At 42.9% G+C, this 27,195-nt stretch overlaps 1 protein-coding gene across 4 annotated transcripts in view; it reads right to left on the bottom strand.

Moving 5' to 3' along the window:
• LOC135512050 (disks large homolog 5-like) overlaps nucleotides 1-27,195 on the bottom strand; it is a 137,191-nt gene that overhangs the window by 103,063 nt on the left and 6,933 nt on the right. The gene's annotated exons all lie outside the window — the stretch shown is intronic.

Raw genomic sequence — 27,195 nt, 5'->3', positions numbered from 1 at the left:
AGGTTTTTGATGATCTTCTTGGCCTTTCTGTGACACCGGGCACTGTATATATCTTGGAGGGCAGGCAGTGGGCCCCCGATGATGCGTTGGGCTGACCACACCACCCTCTGGTGAGCCCTGCAGTTGAGGATGGTGCAATTGCCGCACCAGGCAGTGAAACAGCCCGACAGGATGCTCTCAATGGGGCTCTTTGGAAGTTTGTGAGGGGGGCTAAACCCAATTTCTTCAGCCTCCTGAGGTTGAAGAGGTGCTGTTGTGCCTTCTTCGCCATGCTGTCTGTGTGAAGTGACCATTTCAGGTCTTCAGTGATGTGCACGCCGAGGAACTTGAGGCTTTTGACACTCTCCACTGCGGCCCCGTCGATGTGGATGGGGGTGTGCTCTCTCTACAGTCTCGTGTAATCCACAATCAGCTCCTTCGTTTTGTTGACTTTGAGGGAGAGGTTATTTTCCTGGCACCACTCCACCAGAGCTCTCACCTCTTTCCTGTAGGCTGTCTCATCATTGTTGGTAACCAGGCCTATCACTATTGTGTCGTCAGCAAACTTGATGAATGAGTTGGAGACATGCGTGAGACTACAGGGGGGGCTGAGCACGCACCCCTGTTGGGCCCCCGTGTTGAGGATCAGCGTGGAGGAGGTGTCGATGCCTACCTTCAACACTTGGGTCGGCCCATCAGGATGTCCAGGACCCAGTTGCACAGAGAGGGGTTCAGAACCAGGGCCCTGAGCTTCATGATGAGCTTGTAGGCCATTTTAGTGTTGAAGACTGAGCTGTAATTGATTAACAAAATTCTTACTTAGGTATTTATCTTGTCCAGTTGGGATAGCAGTGTGCAGTGCAATGGAGATTGCGTCGTCCATGGATCTGTTGGGGCAGTAGGCAAAGTATAGTGGATCTAGGTTGTCAGGTTAGGTGGAGGTGATATACTTCATGATGACAGAAGTGAGTGCTACCGGGCAATAGTCATTTAGTTCAGTTACCGTCCCTTGGGTACAGGAACAATGGCTGACATATTGGATCAAGTAGGGACAACAGACTGGGATATAGACAGATTGAATATGTTCACCATATGTAATGTGTTAATAATAACACATTATCCTACAATAATAAAAGTCAACAAAATATAAAGCCCTCTTGGGATATGTGAAATAATGGCCCGCTATCCCCTCAATTGAAAAGTCTAAATATAGTCTTGTAATAATAACAAAGCATTTGAACAAGATGTCCCCTGAGAGTTGACTTGGTAATGAATTTTTATTTTTTAACACTAAAGGGGTAGATCTGGGATAGAGTGATGGAAGCATGGAGGAGATGAAAAGATAAAAGAAGGAGTGTAAGACAAAATGCAGGGCATAAGGACCGAGACAGCTGGCAACATCCCAAATGGCAACCTATTCCCCTATTTAGTGTGATAGTTATTGGGAATAAGCTGCCATTTAGGACACGCACAGTCACTGAGACATTATTCTCTCCTAGCAAACTGCTCCATTCTGCCTTGTAGAAGAAAGTGAGCACAACTGGAAAAATGAAAATACACCACTACCCGCTGGTGTTTGGAGCAAGTGAAACAGAACACAGGGAAGACAAGCCATACACACGCATGCACACACACACACACACACACACAATACAAGCAGACGTGAAAAAAGACATCACACACCCCAATCTCTAATATGCTGCAGCAAAGTAATTTAGAGATCCACCAGAGACACAGAGCGTTCAGCATCTGCCAGCACCATGCCCTGCAGCTACCGCCATATAGAGAGGTATGGCATGTTTCGTTAATTAAGAAGAAAACAACCTTGGGCTCGTGAACGAAACCCCCAAACGGATAAGAGCTGCTATTAAGTACTGGTAGCAAGTCTAACATACTTATCAATGTGGTCTCAGTTCATATCATCTCTCCCCCGTCAAAGGCATGCTACCATATCTGCCATCACTATTGTTGACTTCTGTTAATTTGCTAAGCCTTTCAACCCAATCTATGATATTCCCTTAGGTAACATTAACAGCTCAAGTGCTATCCATCCAGAGTGCTTCTTCTCTCAGTTCCCCCTTCTCTCTCTGTCGATTTTCTACTCTGTCCCCCATTCTCTCTGTCTATTTCCTACTCTGTCCCCTCTTATCTCTCGCGGCCTGTGATGATCAACATGAGGTTATCTAGCTCACACCCTGTGGGATGCAGCATGACTTCGGTCTATAGAGACAACAGAACAGAGCAGTAAGGCTGCTGTGTTGACAGTGCAGTATTGAAAGATTGTCTTCTTGCCTGGCTATACAGTGTTAATTTCATCACCTATTTCGCCAGGCTACTCTCCCAGTGGAACAAGCTCTCGGTAGAAAACGGGGCGACGTGACGTTTGGAGCCACTTTACTTATCATGACGAATGCAACATTTCCATGGGAGAAGAAAGTGTTTGCACCCACAAATTGACAGGGAAAAATACTACCAACCTCAAGAGACATCTGAAAGTGCATCGTTCTGGTAATAACAGATTGATAATGCTAGCTAGTTAGTTTGCTGCAACCTATCAGACTGCTACTTCTGACACAACTTTGATTACAATATAGCTACAGTATGCTCCAGACCGAGACCCTTTGACTTGGCTGGGCTAGGTACATTTTAATTGGTTGCATCAGTGCGAGCTGAACATGATCACCTCACACAAACGTTTCAAAAAACTTCCTATCTTTTGCCTACTAAAATCATGAATTGGTCAAACAGTAAAGTGCATTAGCCTCATGATTCCTGTAAAGAAAGTGTCTGCCCAGCCCCTGGGCCTGTTTCGCTGGGGCCTGCTGCTGTGATGAGGGAGCCACTTGATGTGCGCTCCGGGAGAGAGAATAAGGTTTAATTGTCACGTGCGCCGAATACAACAGGTTAACTTACAAGCCCTAACCAACAGTGCAATTTTTGAGTAAAAAAAATAGGTATTAGGTAAGCAATAGATAAGTAAAGAAATACAAAAGAAAACAGTAAAATGACAGTGAAAATAACAAGCTATATACAGGTGGTACCGAACAGAGTCTATGTGAGGGGGCACCGGTTAGTCAGGCTAATTAATATGTACATGTAGGTATAGTTGAAGTGACTATACATAGATGATAAACAGAGAGTAGCAGCAGTGTAAAAGAGTGGGTTGGAGGGGGGAGGGATTTGAGGGACACAATGCAAATAGTCCGGGTAGCCAATGTGCGGGGGCACCGGTTAGTATGGATAACTGAGGTAATATAAGGTAAAGTAAATGTATAGTTAAAGTGACTATGCGTAGATGATAGACTTGCATAACATTTCAAAATCCAAATGCGGGAAATACATAGCTTTGGAAGCAACTACTGCTGTTCTTTCTGTGGGTATATATTTTTATTCATATTGAGCTAAATAGCAACTATTTTACAACCAAGATATTTGATATGGCTTTAAGATATGATGCGAGAAATTTTCCATTGCAACGTGTTTTATAGGACAGGTGCGTAATTGGCGGAGAAGTCAGGCACAGGAGAGCAGAACTGGGTAATAACCCGGAGATTTATTAAGCAAAACCAACGGCATCCAGAACAACAAGATAAATTACCGTCGTGCGCTCACGGGGAACGTGCACAATCCCACACAAAGACATGGGGGGAACAGAGGGTTAAATACACAACAAGTAAATGAGGAAATTGAAACCAGGTGTGAGGAAAAACAAGACAAAACAAATGGAAAATGAAAAGTGGATCGACGATGGCTAGAAGACAGGTGACGCCGAACACCGAGCACCGCCCGAACAAGGAGAGGAGCTGACTTCGGTGGAAGTCGTGACAACATTACATTTCCTGTTAGATTAATACATGACTACTAGCAGTGGGTTTTTATTATTTAGTGTTCACTTCCTCATGTGGTGAATTAGCTCCAATTAAATGTGTCTATGATATTAGTTCTCATAAAGATGTAGGACAATTAATCTCTATTGAACAACAACATTTAGAAAATGATGGAGCCCTATTTCAACAGATTAATATAACAACAATAACATTGTCAACTCACAATTCATGACAATCACTGGATTAGGTTGCACATCAAAATATATTGAATCATGCATTCCTGCTTAGACATGTTAGATGAAACTTATTTATTGAATAGCCTTCCATCTCAGTAGTCTATTACACAGTCTAAAGCACTGTGAATGACTTCATAAGGTGATTACAATCCTTTTCTATTGTGTGACACTGCAGAAAGAAATTGGTGTGACCAAATCATGGACTTGTGTCACCAACTGAAAAAGTTAGTGGCACCAGTCTGGAGAATTGTCAAGGGGTGTGATTTTTAATCTGCTGCAGAGTAATGAGTTCCTCTGCCAATTTGGCTGCAGGGAAGAGAATCATGCGATAGGATGTTATGCTGAAAGATATGTTGGTAGGACAAGGCTACAGTGCCTTCAGAGTCCTCACAAACCTTTACCCTTTCTACAGATTGAATTTAAAATGGATTAAATTTAGATTTGTGATCACTGGCCTAAACACAATATCCCAAATTGGAATTATGTTTTTTTATTTTTTTATTTTTACAAATGAATAAGAAATTAGAAGAAGAAATATGAAAAGCTGAAATGTATTGAGCCAATAAGTATTCAACCCCTTTGTTATGGAAATACTAAATCAGTTCAGGAGTAAACATTTGCTTAACAAGTCACATAATAAATTGCACGGACTCACTCTGTGCAATAATAGTGTTGAACATAATTTTTTTGACGATTCATCTCTGTACCACACACACACTATTATCTGTAAGGTCCCTCAGTCGAGCAGTGAATTTCAAACACAGATTCAACCACAAAGACAAGGGAGGTTTTTCAATGCCTCGCAAAGAGGGGCACCTATTGGTAGATGGGTAAAAAAAAAAATAGAAGAAAAAAGCTAACATTGAATATCCCTTTGAGCATGGTGATGTTATTATTACACTTTGGATGGTGTATCAATACGCCCAGTCAATACAAAGATACAGGCGTACGTCCTAACACATTTGTCGGAGAGAAAGGAAACTGCTCACTGATTTCACCATGAGGCCAATGGTGACTTTAAAACAGTTACAGAGTTTAATGGCTGCGATAGGAGAAAACTGAGGATGGATCAACAACATTGTAGTTACTCCACAAAACTAACCTACATGACAGAGTGAACAGGAAGAAGCCTGTACAGAATACAAATATTACAAAACATGCATCCTGTTTGCAATAAGGCACTAAAGTAAAACTGCAAAATATTTGGCAAATTAACTTTAGGTCCTGAATACAAAGCGTTATGTTTGGCGCAAATCCAATACAACAAATTACACAACACATTACTGAGTACCACAATCCATATTTTCAAGCATAGCGGAGGCCGTGTCATGTTATGGGTATGCTTGTAAACGTTAAGGACTGGGGAGTACGACTCTTTATATTTTCAAGCATGGTGATGGCTGCATCATGTTATGGGTCTGCCTCTCATCTGAGTCTTTGCATGTGTGTTGGAGTGACAGTAAAATAAATATGGTCAACTCAGATAGTCCGTGTAGCCATTTTGTTAGCTATTTTGAAGTGTTATGGCATGGGGATAGAAACTGTTCAGGGGCCTGTTGGTGTCAGACTTGATGCACGGGTACTGCTCGCCTTCTTCACGACTGTGCACGTGTCTGTGGACCATTTTAAATTCTTAGTGATTTGGACACCGATTTCGACCCGCTCCAATGCAGCCCCTTCAATCTGGATGGGGTGTGCTCCCCCCACCCATTTCCTGTAGTTCACGAGCAGCTCCTTGGTCTTACAGATGTTGCGGGAGAGGTTGTTGTTCCGGCCCCACACTGCCAGGTGATGATGATGGCGTTGGAATCCTGTGTTGAGGGTCAGCGTGGAATGGCCCGCAACAGCGGTGAACGGCCCGTCAGGAAGTCCAGCATCCAGATGAAGAGGGAGGTGTTCAGTCCCAGGGTCCTAGGCATGGTGATAATCTTGGAGGGGACAATGGTGTTGAATGCAGAGCTGTACTCAATGAACAGCATTCTCACATAGGTATTCCTCTTTTCTTGGTGGGTGATGGCAGGGTGGAGTGCAATTGAGATTGCATCGTCTATGAATCTGTTGGGGCAGTATGAAAATGGTAGTGTGTTTAGGGTGTCTGGAATGTTGGATTTGATGTGGGATGATGTAGTTGATATGTGCCTTAACCAGCCTCTCAAAGCACTTAATGATTACAGATGTGAGTGCTACAGGGTGGCAGTCATTGTGGCATGAATCCTTAGAGTTCTTGGGAACAAGAATGATAGTGGTCATCTTAAAATTACAGGATTTGCATACAGACTGGGACAGGGAGAGGTTGAAAATTACTGGCAATATACAGCCCTGCGGGTATTGACCTGATTAAATTTGAATTGAATTTGAATTTATTCACGTCAGCCTCAGAGAGCGAGATCACCCAATCTACTGGGTCGGTGGAGGACATCACACCTGGCACGATGTTACAATTGTCAAAGCGAGCATGAAATGCATTGAGTTCGTCTGGTTGAGAGGCATGGTTGGGCAATCACGGCTGGGTCTTTCATTGAAATCCATAATGAAATGTGGCCCCTGGGCATCACGTCCTTAAATACGCAGAATTAAAATAGCCGGCAACCAGGAAAGCAGCCACTGGATATATGTTTTCCTGCTTGGTTATAGCCTTGTACAGTTAAAGATGCACTATGCAGAAATCGCTCCACCATTTCCTGGTTGCAAAAATTCTAAAAGTTTGCATAATTTAAATTCAAGTGAAAAAGAAGTAAGCAGTCATTGTGTAGAAAATCATTGTAACACTGAAATATATTTCCCATAACCAAAAATATTGTATATTCAGCTGTTTAAAGCTGGTGTACAAAACCTAACGTAAAAGACGCACAAATAAAACTTCAGAACAGGAAACATAGAAATAACACACATATAACAGGTTCTTAGAGTGATAGAGTAGAGTGATAATGGCGCCGGAGGGGATGGCTGCCATTTATTGGCTCCTAACCAATTGTTCTATTCGGTGTGTTTTTTTGCGTTCTTGGTAACTTTTGTTGTACATAATGTTTTTGCCACCGTCTCTTATGACCTAAAACAGCTTCTGGACATCAGAACAGCGATTACTCACCTCGGACAGGACAAATATTTTTTTTTTTATGAATCAGAGGCAAAAGATCCCGGACCAGGCCAAAATCGCTGTCATGCGCATGAAGAGGAGACACCATTACAGGGGCTGCAGATCCGGGAGCTTGGTGGGAATTTGTCAGCAAGTGGATAATCTGCCTTTACCATCTGTCCTACTGGCGAATGTGCAATCACTGGAGAATAAACTGGATGAGCTCCCTTCAATATTATCCTACTAACGGGACATTAAAAACTATAATATCTTGTGTTTTTCCGAGTCATGGCTGAAAGAGGACATGGATTATATACCGTTGGCTGGGTTTTCTGTGCATCAGCAAGACAGAACAGCAACCTCTGGTAAGATGAGGAGTAGTGGTCGCTGTCTATTTGTCAAAAGTAGCTGGTGCGCAATCTCTAATATTAAGAAAATGTCAAGGTTTTGGTCGCCTGAAGTACAGGTACCTCATGATAAGCAGTAGACCACGCTATTTACCAACAGAGTTTCTATATTTTTCGTAGCTGTCTATTTGCTACCACAAATTGATGCAGGCACTAACACCGCAATCAACGGTGTTAGTGAGGCCATAAGCAAACAAGAGAATGCTCACCCAGAAGCTGTGTTCCTAGTGGACAGGGATTTTAATGTAGGCAAAAACATAATTCTGTATTACCACATTTTTACCAGCATGTCACGTGAATTCAACTAGCCTACCTGTTTAAATAAAGGTGAAATATATATATTTTTTATAAATCAAAACAATCAAGCAGGAAGTACCAGTGGTTTGCTCAATACGGTAGTGGTCAGATGATGTGGAAGTTAAGCTCCAGGAGTGTTTTGCTACCACAGACTGGAATATGTTCCGGGATTCAGCCGATGGCATTGAGAAGTATACCACATCAGTCACCAGCTTCATCAATAAGTGCGTCGACAACGTCATCCCCACAGTGACTACACATACATATCCCAACCACAAGCCATAGATCAGGCAACATCCGCACTGAGCAAAATGCTAGAGCTGTCGCTTTCTAGGAGCGGGACACTAACCCAGACGATTATAAGAAATCCCGCTATGCCCTCTGAAGAACCATCAAACAAGCGTCCATAAAGACTAAGATTGAATCTACACCGGCTCGGACGCCTGTCGGATGTGTCCGGACTTGCAAACCATTACCGATTACAAAGAGAAACCCAGCCTCGAGCTGCCCAGTGATGCGAACCTACCAGATGAGCTAAATGCCTTTTATTCTCGCTTCGAGGCATGCAACACTGAACAATACATGAGAGCACCAGCTGCTCCAGATAACTGCGTGATCACACTCTCCGTAGCCGATGTGAGTAAGACCTTTAAACAGATCAACAATAACAAGGCCGCAGGGGCAGATGGATTACCAGGACACATACTCAGAGAATGGGCTGACCAACTAGCAAGTGTCTTCACTGACATTTACAACCTCTCCCTGACCGAGTCTGTAATATCTTCATGTTTCATACAGACCACCATAGTCACAGTGCCCAAGAAAGCCAAGATAGCCTGACTAAATGACTACCACCCTGTAGCACTCACATCTGTAGCCATGAAGTGCTTTGAAAGGCTGGTCATGGCTCATATCAACACCATCATCTCAAAAACTCTATACCCACAACAATTTGCATTCCGCCCCAACAGATCCACAGATGATGCAATCTCTATTGCACTCCACACTGCCCTTTCCCACCTGGACAAAAGGAACACCTATGTGAGAATATTATTCATTGACTACAGCTGAGCATTCAACACCATAGTGTCCTCAAAGCTCATCACCAGGCTAAGGACTAAACACCTCCTCTGCCACTGGATCCTGGACTTCCTGATGGGCCGACCCCAAGTGGTAAGGGTAGGCAACAACACACCTGCCACACTGATCCTCAAAACGGGGGCCCCTCAGGGGTGCATGTTTAGTCCCCTCCTGTAGTCCCTGTTCACCCACGACTGCATGGCAAGCACAACTGCAACACCATCATTGATTTTACCGACGACACAACAATGGTAGGCATTATCACAGACAATGATGAGACAGCATATAAGGAGGTCAGTGACCTGGCAGTGTGGTGCCAGGACAACAACAACCTCTCCCTCAATGTGAGCAACACAAAGGAGCTGATCATGGACTATAGGAAAAGGAGGACCAAGCACACCCCCATTCACATCGACGGGGTTATAGTGGAGCGGGTCGAGAGCTTCAAGTTCTTTGTCGTCCATATCACACAAAAACACGATCATGGTCCAAACACACCAAGGCAGTTGTGAAGAAGGCACGACAATGCCTATTCTCACTCGGGAGACTGAAAAGATTTGGCATGGGTCCTAAAATCCTCAAAAAGTTATACAGCTGCACCATCGAGAGCATCCTGACTGGTGGCATCACCGCTTGGTATGGCAGCTACTCAGCATCTGACCATAAGGGGCTACAGAGGGTAGTGCGTACTAGAGGTCGACCGATTAATCGGAATGGCCGATTAATTGGGGCCGATTTCAAGTTTTCATAACAATCAGAAATAACAATTTCATAACAATCGGTATTTTTGGGCACCGATTTGCCTTTTTTTTATATATATATACACCTTTATTTTTAACTAGGCAAGTCAGTTAAGAACACATTCTTATTTTCAATGACGGCCTAGGGCCAGAACGACAAATATTCACTTTGTCAGCTCGGGGATGAAATTTTGCAACCTTACAGGGTAGCCTAGTGGTTAGAGCGTTGGACTAGTAATCAAAAGGTTGCAAGTTCAAATCCCAAGCTGACAAGGTACAAATCTGTCATTCTGCCCCTGAACAGGCAGTTAACCCACTGTTCCTAGGCTGTCATTGAAAATAAGAATGTGTTCTTAATTAACTTGCCTAGTTAAATAAAAGGTAAAAATACATTTTAAAAACTAGTCCAATGCAATAACGACCTGCCTCTCTCTCTTGTTGCATTCCACAAGGAGACTGCCTGTTTTACGCAAATGCAGTAAGCCAAGGTAAGTTGCTAGCTAGCATAAAATTATATTATAAAAAACAATCAATCATAATCACTAGTTAACTACACATGGTTGATGATATTACTAGATATTATCTAGAGTGACCTGCGTTGCATATAATCTGACTGAGCATACAAGTATCTAAGTATCTGACTGAGCGGTGGTAGGCAGAAGCAGGTGCGTAAACATTCATTCAAACAGCACTTTTGTGCGTTTTGCCAGCAGCTCTTCATTGTGCGTCAAGCATTGCGCTGTTTATGACTTCAAGCCTATCAACTCCCGAGATGAGGCTCGTGTAACCGAGGTGAAATTGCTAGCAAGTGAGCACGTGCTAATTGTCGTTGTGTTGCTGGTTTGAGCCCAGGGAGGAGCGAGGAGAGGGATGGAAGCTATTCTGTTACACTGGCAATACTAAAGTGCCTATAAGAACATCCAATAGTCATAGGTTAATGAAATACAAATGGTATAGAAGGAAATAGTCCTATAATTCCTATAATAGCTACAACCTAAAACTTCTTACCTGCGAATATTGAAGACTCATGTTAAAAGGAACCACCAGCTTTCATATGTTCTCATGTTCTGAGCAAGGAACTGAAACGTTAGCTTTCTTACATAGCACATATTGCACTTTTACTTTCTTCTCCAACACTTTGTTTTTGCATTATTTAAACCAAATTGAACATGTTTCATTATTTACTTGTGGCTAAATTGATTTTATTGACGTATTATATTAAGTTAAAATAAGTGTTCATTCAGTATTGTTGTAATCGTCATTATTACAACAAAAAATCAAATAATAATAAATCGTCCGATTAATCGGTATTGGCTTTTTTGGTCCTCCAATAATCGGTATCTGCGTTGAAAAATCATAAATCGGTCAACCTTTAGTACGTACGGCCCAATAAATCACTGGGACCAAGCTTCCTACAATCCAGGACCTCTGTACCAGTTGGTGTCAGAGGAAGGCCCTAAAAATTGTCAAAGACTCCAGCCACCCAAGTCATAGACTGTTCTCTCGGCTACCGCACGACAAGCGGTACCAGAGCGCCAAGACTAGGTCCAAAAGGCTCCTTAACAGCTTCTACCTCCAAGTCATAAGACTGCTAAAGAATTAATCAAATGGCTACCCGGACAATTTCCATTGACCCCCTTTTATACGCTGTTGCTCCTCGCTGATTATTATTTATGCAGTCACTTTACCCATACCTACATGTACAGTACCAGTCAAACGTTTGAACACACCTACTCATTAAAGGGTTTTTCTTTATTTTAACTATTTTCTACATTGTAGAATAATAGTGATGACATCAAAACTATGAAATAACACATATGGAATCATGTATTAACCACAAAAGTGTTAAACAAATCCAAATATATTTTACATTTGAGATTCTTCAAAGTAGCCACCCTTTGCCTTGACGACAGCTTTGCACACTCTTGGCATTCTCTCAAGGTAGTGGTGGTATACAGAAGATAGCCCTGTTTGGTAAAATACAAAGACCATATTATGACAAGAACAGCTCAAATAAGCAAAGAGAAACAACAGTGCATCATTACTTTAAGACATGCAAGTCATTTAATATGGAAAATGTCAAGAACTTTTAAAGTTTCTTCAAGTTCAGTCACAAAAACCATCAAGCGCTATGATGAAATTGGCTCTCATGAGGACTGCCACAGGAAAGGAAGACCCAGAGTTACCTCTGCTTCATAGGATAAGTTCATTCGAGTTACCAGACTCAGAAACTGCAGCCCAAACAAATGCTTCACAGAATTCAAGTAACAGACACATCTCAACATCAACTGTTCAGAGGAGACTGTGTAAATCCGACTTTCATGGTCGAATTGCTGCAAAGAAACCACTCCTAAAGGACACCAATAAGAAAAAGTGACTTGCTTGGGCCAAGAAACACGAGCAATGGATATTAGACTATTGGAAATCTGTTCTTTGGTCTGATGAGTCAAAATTAGATTTTTGGTTCCAACTGCCGTGTCTTTGTGAGACGCAGAGTAGGTGAATGGATGATCTCCGCATGTGTGGTTCCCACTGTGAAGCATGGAGGAGGAGGTGTGATGGTGATTTGCTAGTGACACGGTTGGTGATTTATTTAGAATTCAAGCCACACTTAACCAGCATGGCTATCCCAGCATTCTGCAGCGATACGCCATCCCATCTGGTTTGCACTTAGTGGGACTATCATATTTTTTTCAACGGGACAATGTCCCAAACACACCTCCAGGCTGTGTAAGGGCTATTTGACCAAGACAGAGAGTGATAGAGTGCTGCATCAGATGACCTGGCCTCCACAATCACCTGATCTCAACCCAATTGAGATGGTTTTGGATGTGCCAATCAGTGCTCAGCATATGTGGGAACTCCTTCAAGACTGTTGGAAAAGCGTTCCAGGCGAAGCTGGTTGAGACAATGCCAAGAGTGAAAAAAATATATATATATTTTGATTTGTTTCACACTTTTTTGGTTACTATATGATTCTATATGTGATATTTCATAGTACTGATGTCTTCACTATTATTCTACAATGTAGAAAATAGTAAAAAAATAAAGAAAAACCCTTGAATAAGTAGATGTGTTCAAACTTTTGACTGGTACTGTACATATTACCTCAATTACCTCAACTAACCTGTACCGCCACACAAGGGTAGGCATTTGACCATCAGGTATTCTAAGATGAGTGAACAATGGTTCAACACTTCCACCGTGCTCGAGTCAGCACACCAGTTGTTGTTGATGAAGAGGCAAATCCCCCCCCCCCCTGGATTCCTCCCGACTCCGCTTTCCTGTCTGCATGGTGAATGGAGAATCCATTGAGTTGGATAGCCATAGGGGCTTTCTTGTCCGAGAGCCATGTTTCAGAAAAGCAGAGATTGTTGCAGTTTCGAGAGTCCCGTTATTAGCAAATCCGTGATCGGAGGTCATCTATCTTATTATCAAGTGACTGAACATTGGCCAGTAAAATGGAGAGAAGAGGTTGCCAGGAAACATCAGCGTTTCCTCTTGGGTAGCCCAAAAATTGGGTCAGAATTACAGAAAGAGGCCAGGGCCAATGAGTTGAAGTCGAAGTTGAAGCCGGAATTGAGGTAAGTAACTGCCGATCTGATGGTCAAAAGTTCTTGTTGGTTGTAAGAAATGGTAGAAGATACATTAAGAAAATAAAGTAAAAGTAAACGACAAAAGAATCACAAAATAGCAAAGTTGGGTCGGAGCTTGCAAAACGCAGCCATCCAGTATGGCGCCATCTTCCATTTCTGATGGCACTGAATGTATGTTTGTGCACATGAAAGTCAGTGATTTACAGTATGTTTACAATAGGTTAATGAGGTAATAAAAATGTGCTGTGACTAAAATGTGACAAAAATTAAAAGGGCATTTAGTTGACTAAAATGGTCCACTGTTTTCGGCATTTTGACAATCACTAGACTAATTCATTAACCAAATGACAAAAATTAGACTAAGACTGCCAGGACAGGCTCCTGTTCATTAGGACACAATGTTTTAAAATGTTTTTCAATGGAACCCAGGTGTACCCTCCCTGTTTCAGTCTGTTTTTGTTCCGTTTGGCACGTGATGCACAGGTCCCGGAAAAGGCCTGTGGAGGAGTGACTGAGTGGAGGAACCTGTCTGCCCAGTAGTGTGGGGAAGAACCCACTGTAACACCAGCTCTCTCTGTCTCTCACACGTTCTCTCTCTCAATCTCCCCCTCGCTCTCGCTTCACTCCCCCCCCTCTACCTCTCTAATTCTCTGCCTCTGCCCATTGTGACCTGTGTGAACTGCTCATCAGCCTGGTGGTGTAGGATTACAGAGAATACATCCTAAATGGCACCCTATTCCCTATACAGTGCACTAATTTCGACCAGGACCCATAGTACTGTGTTCGAAAGTAGTGCACTATATAGGAAATGGGGTGCCATTTGGTACGCACTGAGTGTGGTTTCTAATGGGCTCCTATGGGTGCATGGATGAAATATAAGGCTTCAGACAGACAACGGCATAGCAGAGGATGAGATACTTTATAGTAGCCATTTTAACAGTCATTGGCCCTATTACAATTCAGAGACCATGTAATTTTAACAGCCATAGGCCTACTGTTACAATTCAGAGACCATGTCATTTTAACAGCCATAGGCCTACTGTTACAATTCAGAGACCATGTCATTTTAACAGCCATAGGCCTACTGTTACAATCCAGAGACCATGTCATTTTAACAGCCATTGGCCTACTGTTACAATTCAGAGACCATGTCATTTTAACAGCCATAGGCCTACTGTTACAATCCAGAGACGATGTCATTTTAACAGCCATTGGCCTACTGTTACAATTCAGAGACCATGTAATTTTAACAGCCATAGGCCTACTGTTACAATCCAGAGACCATGTCATTTTAACAGCCATTGGCCTACTGTTACAATTCAGAGACCATGTCATTTTAACAGCCATAGGCCTACTGTTACAATTCAGAGACCATGTCATTTTAACAGCCATAGGCCTACTGTTACAATCCAGAGACCATGTCATTTTAACAGCCATAGGCCTACTGTTACAATTCAGAGACCATGTCATTTTAACAGCCATAGGCCTACTGTTACAATTCAGAGACCATGTCATTTTAACAATTTGTAAGTCGCTCTGGATAAGAGCGTCTGCTAAATGACTTAAATGTAAATGTAACAGCCATAGGCCTACTGTTACAATTCAGAGACCATGTAATTTTAACAGCCATAGGCCTACTGTTATAATACAATGTCATTGTATTTTTTTTCTAACTCGGACGACGCTGGGCCAATTGTGCGCCGTCTCGTGGGTCTCTCGGTTGCAGCCGGCTGCGACTCAGCCTGGGATCAAACCCGGGTCTGTAGAGACACCTCGAGCACTAAGATGCAGTGCTTTAGACCACTGCGCCATTCAGGAGAAGACAATGTCATTTTAACAGCCATAGGCATACTGTTACAATTCAGTGTACTGCACTAAATTTGAGTAAGTTAATTCATAATTGATATTATAAGATTGATATCTTACCAGGAGGAATCACTGGAAACTATGGCATGCTACTATGGCTGTGTGGAGGAGAAACATGCAATGTAAATTATTATTTGAAATGCAAAGAGCCTTTGCAGATGCTCAACAAAAGACAAGTGCCAATTAATTAATTAACACTAGCCACAACTACATAATGTTTGAAGAGCTTGAGTTCGATTCAACTCACCACACAAGTTGCGTGTGCCAAGTGTTGCAAAATAAATGTACACATACAGTGCATTCAGAAAGTATTCAGACCCTTTCCCTTTTTCCACATTTTGTTACGTTACAAGGGTACCAAAACATTTCTGCAGCATTGAAGGTCCCCAAGAACACAGTGACCTTGTCTTGGAACCACCAAGACGCTTCCTTGGGCTGGTCGCCAAGCTAAACTGAGCAATTGGAGGAGAATGGCCTTGGTCAGTGAGGTGACCAAGAACCCGATGGTCACCCTGACAGAGCTCCAGAGTTACTCTGTGGAGATGGGAGAACATTCCAGAAGGAAAACCCTCTCTGCGGGACTCCGCCAATCAGGCCTTTATGGTAGGGTGGCCAAACGGAATCCAATCCTCAGTAAAAGGCACGACAGCCCGCTTGGACTAACAGAGCATGAGAAACAAGATTCTCTGGTCTGATGAAACCAAGTTTGAACTCTTTGGCCTGAATACCAAGTGTCACCTCTGGAGGAAACGTGGCAAAATCCCTACGATGAAGCATGGTGGTGGCAGCATCATGCTGTGGGGATGTTTTTCAGCGTCAAGGACTGGAAGACTAGTCAGGATGAAGGGAAAGATGAACGAAGCAAAGTACAGAGAGATCTTTGATGAAAACCTACTCCAGCGCACTCAGGACCTCAGACTGGGGCAAAGGTTCACCTTCCAACAGGACAACGAACCTAAGCACACAGCCAAGATGTCCCAAAGCTTCTCCTGGGTTAAGTCTTTGAATGTCCTGGAATGGCCCAGCCAGAGCTCCGACTTGAACCCGATCAAACATCTCTGGTGAGACCTGAAAATAGCCGTGCAGCCACGCTTCCCATTCAATCTGACAGAGCTTGAGAGGATCTGCAGAGAAGAATGGGAGAAACTCCTCAAATACAGGTTTGACAAGCTTGTAGCATCATAACCAAGACTCAAAGCTGTAATCGCTGCCAAAGGTACTACAATAAAGTATTGAGCAAACTGTCTGAATACTTATGGAAATTTGATTTTTTTTTTATTATATACATTTGCAAAAATGTCTAAAAACCTGTTTTTGCTTTGTCATTATGGAGTATGGTGTGTAAATTGATGAGGGGGGGAAATAAATGTAATCATTTTTAGAATAAGGCTGCAATGTAACAAAATGTGCACTGTACATGTTATTCAATAATTTCACCCACAGCGCTTGTGCACATGAACAAGTGTCTGTGTAGCCAGGCACTAAAACAGAACTTGGTTCTATTAGAGACGCTTGACACGCTGCAAGTCCCGCCTCCCCATCTTCTCATTGGTTTTCAGGAGCATACAACCCCACGTGGGTATTTGAAAGATGAACGAGGAGAGATTAATCATAAATAACTAACCAAAAACTCTGAGAGTATAATTTTGAGGTCATATGAATGTAACATGAATTACTCTGCCATTTTCAAAGTCATGTCCCCATCATTGACTTTTCCTAAATAAGTATTTTCAACACACTGAACTTCGATATCACAGAATTTCTGTTATAAGCATTTATAACACTTCCTTCATCAGTTGGCTGCCATCTGACAATGGCCGATCGGACACCGGCCCTTCAAAACTACACCTAAATTATATCAAAACTAATTTCACACATTGGCATACAATAATAGATGTAGCCTAAAAACTACATTCATTTGACAATATTATCAATTGACTTGTGAAGAGACTGCACAGCGTGGGTAATTGAAAAAGAAGGGAATGGAGCTTACAAAAAACCTTCATAACCTATCGGAAAGAGCAGGTTCTAAGGTTTCTAAAACACATACATGTCACACCCTGATCTGTTTCCCCGGTCTTTGTGATTGTCTCCACCCCCTCCAGGTGTCGCCCATCTTCCCCTTTATCCCCTGTGTATTTATACCTGTGTTCTCTATTTGTCTGTTGCCAGTTCGTCTTGTTTGTCAAGTCAACTAGCGTTTTGTCTCAGCTCCTGCTTTTCCCCAGTCTCTCTTTTTTTCTCGCCTACCTGGTTTTGACCCTTGCCTGTCCTGACTCTGAGCCGGCCTGCCTGACCACTCTGCCTGTCCTGACTCTGAGCCGGCCTGCCTGACCACTCTGCCTGCCCCTGACTCTGCCGTCCTATACCTTTGCCCCACCTCTGGATTACCGACCTCTGCCTGACCTGATCCTGAATCTGCCTGCTGTCCTGTACCTTTGTCCCACTACTCAGGATTATCGACCCCTGCCTGTTATGAACTGTTGTTTGCCTGGCCCTGTTGCTGTAACAAACATTGTTACTTCGACACAGTCTGCATCTGGGTCTTACCTTCAAACCTGATAATACATTTGCCAAACAACTTCAGATTAAGGCATGGTTTCCATTTCAAAATATCACTTTTTTGTCAAATATTACAGCAGCTACATTCGATGAGTTCTACATGTGAGCACTTATGGCAGCATAGCCCAGGGCTACTAAACACAGACTAGTAACAGAACATAAAATATGATGTTCTTTTGAAATATAATTTATTTGTTTTGTGGTTTTTCATTTTTACATATAGCCTGCAGCAGAGTTCCCAAATAGGCGGCGCCGCGGGCCAAATTTGCAGAGTTTTCTGAGCAAAAAATGTGTATATTTCTTTTAGAATTGTTGTTCTTGGACATAAAAGACTGTAAAATCACCAGGAAATTAGCTCAGGGATTTGGATTTTGGAAATCTGTTCCCAAGTATTTCCACACATAAATAGAGAGGCATATGTGATCATATCCCAATGTAATCAAGGGTTGAAATAATTTTGTTTTTCCCCTAATACTATATCTGTTTTGGGTTCTTGCTGTCAATTTGCAGTGTACAAATTATTTACAGTGCATTCAGAAAGTATTCATACCCCTTGACTTATTACACATTTTGTTGTGTTACAACCTGAATTCAAAACAGATTAAATATATATGTTCTCACCCATCTACACACTATACCACATAATGACAAAGTGAAAACATGTTTTAGAATTTTTTGCAAATCTATTGAAAAATAAATATAGAAATATCTCATTCACATTAGTATTCACACCTGAGTCAATACTTTGTAGAATCACCTTTGGCAGCGATTATAGCTGTATGTCTCTCTGGGTAACATTTGCTGATTATTATTTTCAAATTTCTTCAAGCTCTGTCAAATTGGTAGTTGATCATTGCTAGACAACCATTTTTCAGGTATCGCCCTAGAGGTAGATTTAAGTCAAAATTAACTCAGGAACATTCACGGTCTTCTTGGTAAGCAACACCAGTGTAGATTTGGCCTTGTGTTTTAGGGTTATTGTCCTGCTGAAAGTTGATTTTAAGCTCCATGTGTCTAGTTTATTACATGTATTTTTATTCCTGAAAAACTCCCCAGTCCGTAATGATTACAAGCATACCCATAACATGATGCAGCCACCGCTATGCTTAAAAATATGAAGAGTGGTATTCAGTAATGTGTTATATTAAACCCTTTCTATTCAGGAAAAATCGCTTTGCCACATTTTTTACACTATTATTTTAGTGCCTTGTTGTAAAATGCATGCATATTTTGAAATATTTTTATTCTGTACAGGCTTCCTTCTTACTGTTGTTTTCTGCTATCACAGCAATTAAACTCGGCAACTGTTTTAAAGTCACCATTATCCTCTACATTGGTTTCTTTCCCTAGTCTTTGTGGTTGATTCTGTGTTTAAAATTCACTTCTTGACTAAGGGACCTTTCAGATAATTGTGTGTGGGGTACAGAGATTAGTTAGTCATTCAAAAATCATGTTAAACACCATTACTGCATACAGAGTGAGTCCATACAACTTATTGTGTGACCTGTTAAGAAAGGTTTTACTCCTGAACTTATTTAGGCTTGTCATAAAGGGGTTGGATACTTATTGACTCAAGACATTTCAGGTTTTACATTTTTATTAATTTGTAACTTTGACATTATGGGATATTGTGTGCAGGCCAGGGGAACAAAATCTCAATTGAATCCATTTCAGGCAGGAACATAACAAAATGTGGAAAAAGTCAATGGATGTGAATACTTTCTGAAGGCACTATATAACTATGTTCTGGCCCCCCGACCATCCGCTCAAGGAGAAATCGGCCCACGGCTGAATGTAATTGTGAATCCCTGGCCTACAGTAACAAACTACTGAAAATGTTTGGGGGGGGGGGTTTGGTTTTCTAATGGTAGGCCTACCTAAAACCTTCATAAACATAACCAAATCAAATATGCATAGTCTGTTACGACGTTCTTCGTTTGTCGAAAGAGAGTCGGACCGAAATGCAGCGTGTTGATTACTCATGTTTTTAATAGACAAATGACGATACATGAAATAACAAAAACAACAAACGGAACGTGAAAAACCTATACAGCCTGTCTGGTGAACACTAACACAGAGACAGGAACAATCACCCACGAAATACAAAGTGAAACCCAGGCTACCTAAATACGGTTCCCAATCAGAGATAACGAGAATCACCTGACTCTGATTGAGAACCGCCCCAGGCAGCCAAACCTATGTAACACACACCCCTAATCAGCTACAATCCCAATAACTAAAAAACCCCACTAAGAATTACAACAAACAATAAACCCATGTCACACCCTGGCCTGACCAACTAATTAACTAAAACACAAAATACTAAAGACCAAGGCGTGACAGAACCCCCCCCTAAGGTGCGGACTCCCGAACGCACCTCAAAACCATAGGGAGGGTCCGGGTGGGCGTCTGTCCATGGTGGCGGTTCCGGCTCGGGACGTGGACCCCACTCCATAAATGTCATAGTTCCTCCCCTTCGCGTCCTGGGATAATCTACCCTTGCCGCCGACCATGGCCGAATAGTCCTCACCCAGAACCCCACTGAACAGAGGAGCAGCTCGTGACTGAGGGGCAGCTCGGGGCTGAGGGGCAGCTCGGGACTGAGGGGCAGCTCGGGACTGAGGGGCAGCCCAGTACTGAGATGAAGCCAAGCCAGGCAGTTGAATCCGGCAGATCCTGGCTGACTATCAGATCTGGCAGATCCTGGCTGACTGGCGGATCCTGGCTGACTGGCGGATCCTGGCTGACTAGCAGATCTGGCAGATCCTGGCTGACTGACAGATCTGGAAGAGTCTGGCTGACTGGCAGATCTCGAAGAGTCTGGCTGACTGGCAGATCTGGAAGAGTCTGGCTGACTGGCAGATCTCGAAGAGTCTGGCTGACTGGCAGATCTCGAAGAGTCTGGCTGACTGGCAGATCTCGAAGAGTCTGGCTGACCTCGAAGAGTCTGGCTGACCTCGAAGAGTCTGGCTGACTGGCAGATCTCGAAGAGTCTGGCTGACTGGCAGATCTAGAAGAGTCTGGCCGACTGGCGGATCCTGGCTGACTAGCAGATCTGGCAGATCCTGGCTGACTGGCGGATCTGGAAGAGTCTGGTTGAATAGCAGATCTGGAAGAGTCTGGCTGACTGGCAGATCTGGAAGAGTCTGGCTGACTGGCAGATCTGGAAGAGTCTGGCTGACTGGCAGATCTGGAAGAGTCTGGCTGACTGGCAGATCTGGAAGAGTCTGGCTGAATGGCAGATCTGGAAGAGTCTGGCTGACTGGCAGATCTCGAAGAGTCTGGCTGACTGGCGGCTCTGGCTGCTCCATGCTGACTGGCGGCTCTGGCTGCTCCATGCTGACTGGCGGCTCTGGCTGCTCCATGCTGACTGGCGGCTCTGGCTGCTCCATGCTGACTGGCGGCTCTGGCTGCTCCATGCTGACTGGCGGCTCTGGCTGCTCCATGCTGACTGGCGGCTCTGGCTGCTCCATGCTGACTGGCGGCTCCATACAGGCAGGAGGCTCCGGCAGCGCTGTAGAGGAGGAAGGCTCTAGAAACGCTGAACAGGCGGGAGACTCCGACAGCGCAGGAGAGGGAGAAAGCGCTGGCTGCGCTGAACAGGCGAGGCGCACTGAAGGCCTGATGCGTGGTGCTGGCACTGGTGGTATTGGGCCGAGGACACGCACAGGAAGCCTAGTGCGGGGAGCTGCTACCGGAGGGCTGGGGTGTGGAGGTGGTACTGGATAGAGGACACGCACAGGAAGCCTGGTGCGGGGAGCTACCATCGGAGGACTGGTGTGTGAAGGTGGCACAGGATGGACTGGACCGTGAAGGTGTACTGGAGAGCCTGAGAGCAGGACTGGCACAGGACGTGCAAGGCTAGGTAGGTACACAGGAGGCCTAGTGCGTGAGGCTGGCACATTTTTCACCAGCCGACTAACACGCACCTCAGGACTAGTTTGGAGCGCTGACCCAGGTGCCATTAAATCCCCGACACGCTCCGTCGGACGAATATTGTACCTAAAGCACCAAACTAGCAACTCCCTCATTACTTTCTCCTCCAATTTCCCCATTAACTCCTTCACAGTCTCTGCTTCGCTCACCTCCAACACCGATTCTGGTCTCTTCCTTGGCTCTTCACGATAAACAGGGAGAGTTGGCTCATGTCTGTCTCCTGACTCAGCCACTCCCCCTCTGAGCACCCCCCCCCCAATAAATTTTTGGGGCTTCGCTCTGCGCCGCCGTGTCTTTTTTTCGACTCCATTCTCCTATAGCCCTCTTCGCACTGCTCCAGCAAATCCCAGGCGGGCTCCGGCACTCTCTCTGGGTCGGCCGCCCACCTGTCTATTTCTTCCCACGTCGTATAATCCATACTGTACTCCTCTTTGGGCTGCTCCTGTTTCCTCTTCGCCTGCTGCACCTTTGGGCGGCTACACTCCCCTGGTTTAGCCCAGGGTCCTCTCCCGTCAAGGATTTCCTCCCATGTCCAGAAATCCTTAATACGCGGCTCCTCTTTGGGCTGCTCCTGCCTGTTGACACGCTGCTCGGTCCGTGTGTGGTGGGTGATTCTGTTACGACGTTCTTCATTTGTCGAAAGAGAGTCGGACCGAAATGCAGCGTGTTGGTTACTCATGTTTTTAATAGACAAATGACGATACATGAAATAACAAAAACAACAAACGGAACGTGAAAAACCTATACAGCCTGTCTGGTGAACACTAACACAGAGACAGGAACAATCACCCACGAAATACAAAGTGAAACCCAGGCTACCTAAATACGGTTCCCAATCAGAGACAACGAGAATCAACTGACTGATTGAGAACCGCCTCAGGCAGCCAAACCTATGTAACACACACCCCTAATCAGCTACAATCCCAATAACTAAAAAACCCCACTAAGAATTACAACAAACAATAAACCCATGTCACACCCTGGCCTGACCAACTAATTAACTAAAACACAAAATACTAAGACCAAGGCGTGACATAGTCACTAACTATACATTCATGTACATACTACCTCAATTGGGCCGACCAACCAGTGCTCCCGCACATTGGCTAATGGGGCGATCTTCATTGTGTCCCACCCACCAACCCCCTCTTTTACACTACTGCTACTCTCTGTTTTTCATATATGCATAGTCACTTTAACCATATCTACATGTACATACTACCTCGATCAGCCTGACTAACCAGTGTCTGTATGTAGCCTCACTACTTTTATAGCCTCGCTACTGTGTGCCTGTCTTTTTACTGTTGTTTAATTTATTTTCCTACCCATTGTTCACCTAATACCTTTTATGCACTATTGGTTAGAGCCTGTAAGTAAGCATTTCACTGTAAAGTCTACACCTGTTGTATTCGGCACACGTGACAAATAAACTTTGATTTGATTAGAAATTTTTGCAATAGTACACTACCATTCAAAAGTCTGGGGTCACTTAGAATGTCCATGTTTTTGGTTTTTAAAATAATAATGCCTTTTTGTCCATTAAAATAACATAAAATTGATCAGAAATACAGTGTAGACATTATTAATGTTGTAAATGACTATTGTAGCTGGAAACGGACCATTATCAGCAACCATCACTCCTGTGTTCCAATGCCACGTTGTGTTAGCTAATCCAAGTTTACCATTTTAAAAAGCTAAATAATCATTAGAAAACCCTTTTGTAATTATGTTAGCACAGTGGAAAACTGTTGTGTTGATTAAAGAAGCAATAAAACTGGCCTTCTTTAGACTAGTTGAGTATCTGGAACATCAGCACTTGTGGGTTCGATTACAGGCTCAAAATTGCCAGAAACAAAGAACTTTCTTCTGAAACTCGTCAGTCTATTCTTGTTCTGAGAAATGAAGGCTATTTCATGTGAGAAATTGCCAAGAAACTGAAGATCTCGTACAACGCTGTGTACTACTCCCTTCACAGAACAGTGCAAATTGTCTCTAACCAGAATAGAAAGAGGAGTGGGAGGCCCCGGTGCACAACTGAGAAAGACGACAAGTACATTACAGTGTCTTTTTTGAGAAACAGACGCCTCACAAGTCCTCAACTGGCAGCTTCATTAAATAGTACCTGCAAAACACCAGTCTCAACGTGAAGAGGAGACTGAGCCTCTATGAAGAGTTCCTCTGTCCAGTGTCTGTGTTCTTTTTGCTCATCAAAATCTTATATTTTTATTGTCCAGTCTGAGATATGGCTTTTTCCTTGCAACTCTGCCTATAAGGCCAGCAACCCAGGAGTCACCTTTTCACTGTTGACGTTCTTTAATCTGTATGCCTACAGTAGCCAGAAAAAGTATGTGAACCCTTTGGAAATACCTGGATTTCTGCATAAATTGGTCATACAATTATATCTAATCTTCATCTAGGTCACAACAATAGACAACTACAGTCTACTTAAACTAATAACACACAAACAATAAGTTTTCATTTCTTTATTGAACACTATATATAAACATTCACAGTGCAGGGTGGAAAAAGTATGTGAACCCTTGGATTAAATAGCTGGTTGACCATCCTTTGGCGGCAATAACCTCAAGCAAATGTTTTCTGTAGTTGCGGATCAGACCTGCACAATGGTCAGGACAAATTTTGGACAATTCCTCTTTACAAAACTGTTTCAGTTCAGCAATATTCTTGGGATGTCTGGTGTGAACTGCTCTCGAGGTCATGCCACAGCATCTCAAACGGGTTGAGGTCAGGACTCTGACTGGGCCACTCCAGATGGCATATTTTCTTCTCTTGAAGCCTTTCTGTTGTTGATCTACTTCTGTGTGTTGGGTCGTTGTCCTGTTGCATCACCCAACTTTTGTTGAGCATCAATTGGCAGACAGAGACCCTTATATTCTCCTGCAAAATGTCTTGATAAACTTGGGAATTCATTTTTCCGTCAATGATAGCAAGCTTTCCAGGCACTGAGGCAGCAAAACAGCCCCAAACCATGATGCTCCCTCCACCATACTTTACAGTTGGGATGAGGTTTTAATGTTGGTGTGCTGGGGCTTTTTTTCTCCACACAGTGTTGTGTGTTCCTTCCAAACAACTCAACTGTAGTTTCATCTGTCCACAAAATATTTTGCCAGTAGTGTTGTGTAACATCCAGGTGCACTTTTCCAAACTTCAGACGTGCAGCAATGTTTGATTGGACTCCAGGTTAGCTAACTCCTGACTCCAATTAGCTTTTGGATAAGTCATTAGCCTAGGGATTCACATACTTTTTCCAACCTACACAATGAATGTTTAAATATGTATTCAATATAGACAAGAAAAATACAATAATTTGTGTGTTACTAGTTTAAGCACACTATGTTTGTCTATTGTTGTGAGTTAGATGAAGATCAGATCAAATTTGATGACCAACTTGTGCAGAAATTCAGGTAATTCCTAAGGGTTCACATACTTTGTCTTGCCATGTATGTAGATATTCCATAAAAAATTGGCGGTTTCCAGCTACAGTAGTAATTTACAACATTTACAATGTCTACACTGTATAGACACTGTTCTGATCAATTTGATGTTATTTTAATGGACAAAAAAATGTGATTTTCTTTCAAAAACAAGGACATTTCTAAGTGACTCCAAACCTTTGAACGGTAGTGTATATATTAAATGTTTTTATTAAGACTGTTAGAATGCAATGGCTCATAACGCGATTGTTAGATGCCCAGCTTTTCTAGTGTTAATATTTGGAGTAGAGAAAAACATGATTTTGTTTGCTTGTCAAAATTCTACAAAAGATCATATGCGCTTCAGGTAAAATAACAACCCAATGTTCATCTCCCAGGACAGAACTAGCTACATTTTCATGAATGTTTCATGTGTGTTTGACATGCCCCCAAATTAATATAGTTTTTGCATTTTTTAACCTGCGTGGCATGATCGTGTCTGATATGGATGGACAAAATCAAAATGAGGCACATGCATAGCTGGTGTGGTCAATAAAGTCAAACTTGAGTTTCGTTCAACTCAATGGAGCCTGTCAACGCTTAACAACAGACTTGCACCATTGCAGTGTAATAACACATTAACTATAGATAGGTAGGCCGCAACCTCACAAAAATGTCATCAAATGCAGCGGTTAAACGCTATGAATACGGCTATGTTTACACAGGCAACCCAATTCTGATACTTTTCCACAAATTGGTCTTTTGACCAATCACATCAGCTCTTTTGCCAATAATTGTGATGCCTGTGTAAAACGCAGTCTATACGTCTTTAATAAACTACTCGAGAGGCAGGTTATATTGACACCTTTTGAAATTATGACCAATTATCATAATATTGAGCTGAAGCAGATTGAACTACATTGACTGCTAATGACGCATACATTAGCATATTAACCATAGCAGCTAAAATATGCCAAACATAATATCCCCAGCTTCAGGATTTTGCAGTGGGGGGGGAAAGCCTAATTTCATATGAGGTTGAAAGGAAACGATGGCACGGGGCAGATGCTTTCAGGAACACAAAGGGCGAAAATCACACAAAAAATATTCTGAATGTGGGTTAGGGGTAAATAAGTCATAGAATAGACAAAGGGAGCAGCTGCACAGGAGGCTTTGAGGTGATATGCTGCGAAAAAACATCTTCTCCTCTTAACCTTACAGCTACTAAACACTGGACTCTGTCAAAAGCAATAAGAACATTGGCAGATTATAGTTATAGAGTAGGTGGTCCTTTTCGCGTAAATATATAGACCTAGTGATCATGCAGGTATAGCAGAGTTAGGAATGTGCAGTAATAGAGCAGGTACAACAGTATTAGGAATGTGCAGTAATAGTGCAGGTATAACAGTGTTAGGAATGTGCCGTAATAGTGCAGGTATAACAGTGTTAGGAATGTGCCGTAATAGTGCAGGTATAACAGTGTTAGGAATGTGCAGTAATAGTGCAGGTATAACAGTGTTAGGAATGTGCAGTAATAGTGCAGGTATAACAGTGTTAGGAATGTGCAGTAATAGTGCAGGTATAACAGTGTTAGGAATGTGCAGTAATAGTGCAGGTATAGCAGTGTTAGGAATGTGCAGTAATAGTGCAGGTATAGCAGTGTTAGGAATGTGCAGTAATAGTGCAGGTATAGCAGTGTTAGGAATGTGCAGTAATAGTGCAGGTATAGCAGTGTTAGGAATGTGCAGTAATAGTGCAGGTATTGCAGTGTTAGGAATGTGCAGTAATAGTGCAGGTATAGCAGAGTTAGGAATGTGCAGTAATAGTGCAGGTATAGCAGAGTTAGGAATGTGCAGTAATAGTGCAGGTATAGCAGAGTTAGGAATGTGCAGTAATAGTGCAGGTATAACAGTGTTAGGAATGTGCAGTAATAGAGCAGGTATAGCAGAGTTAGGAATGTGCAGTAATAGTGCAGGTTTAAGTGTTAGGAATGTGCAGTAATAGTGCGTAATAGTGCAGGTATAAAAGTATTAGAAATGTGCAGTAATAGTGCAGGTATAACAGTGTTAGGAATGTGCAGTAAACTCACTCCGCAGCTAGTTTGAAATGTCGCCAATGGAGCTATCCAATTGGATCATTTTGTGTAGCTCAATCAATTG

The sequence above is a fragment of the Oncorhynchus masou genome, chromosome 24 (genome assembly GCF_036934945.1).
Source record: "Oncorhynchus masou masou isolate Uvic2021 chromosome 24, UVic_Omas_1.1, whole genome shotgun sequence".
NCBI classification, from domain to species: Eukaryota; Metazoa; Chordata; class Actinopteri; order Salmoniformes; family Salmonidae; genus Oncorhynchus; species Oncorhynchus masou.
Note: the sequence above shows the minus strand (reverse complement) of the source record. Positions and strands in the feature narration are given on the sequence as shown.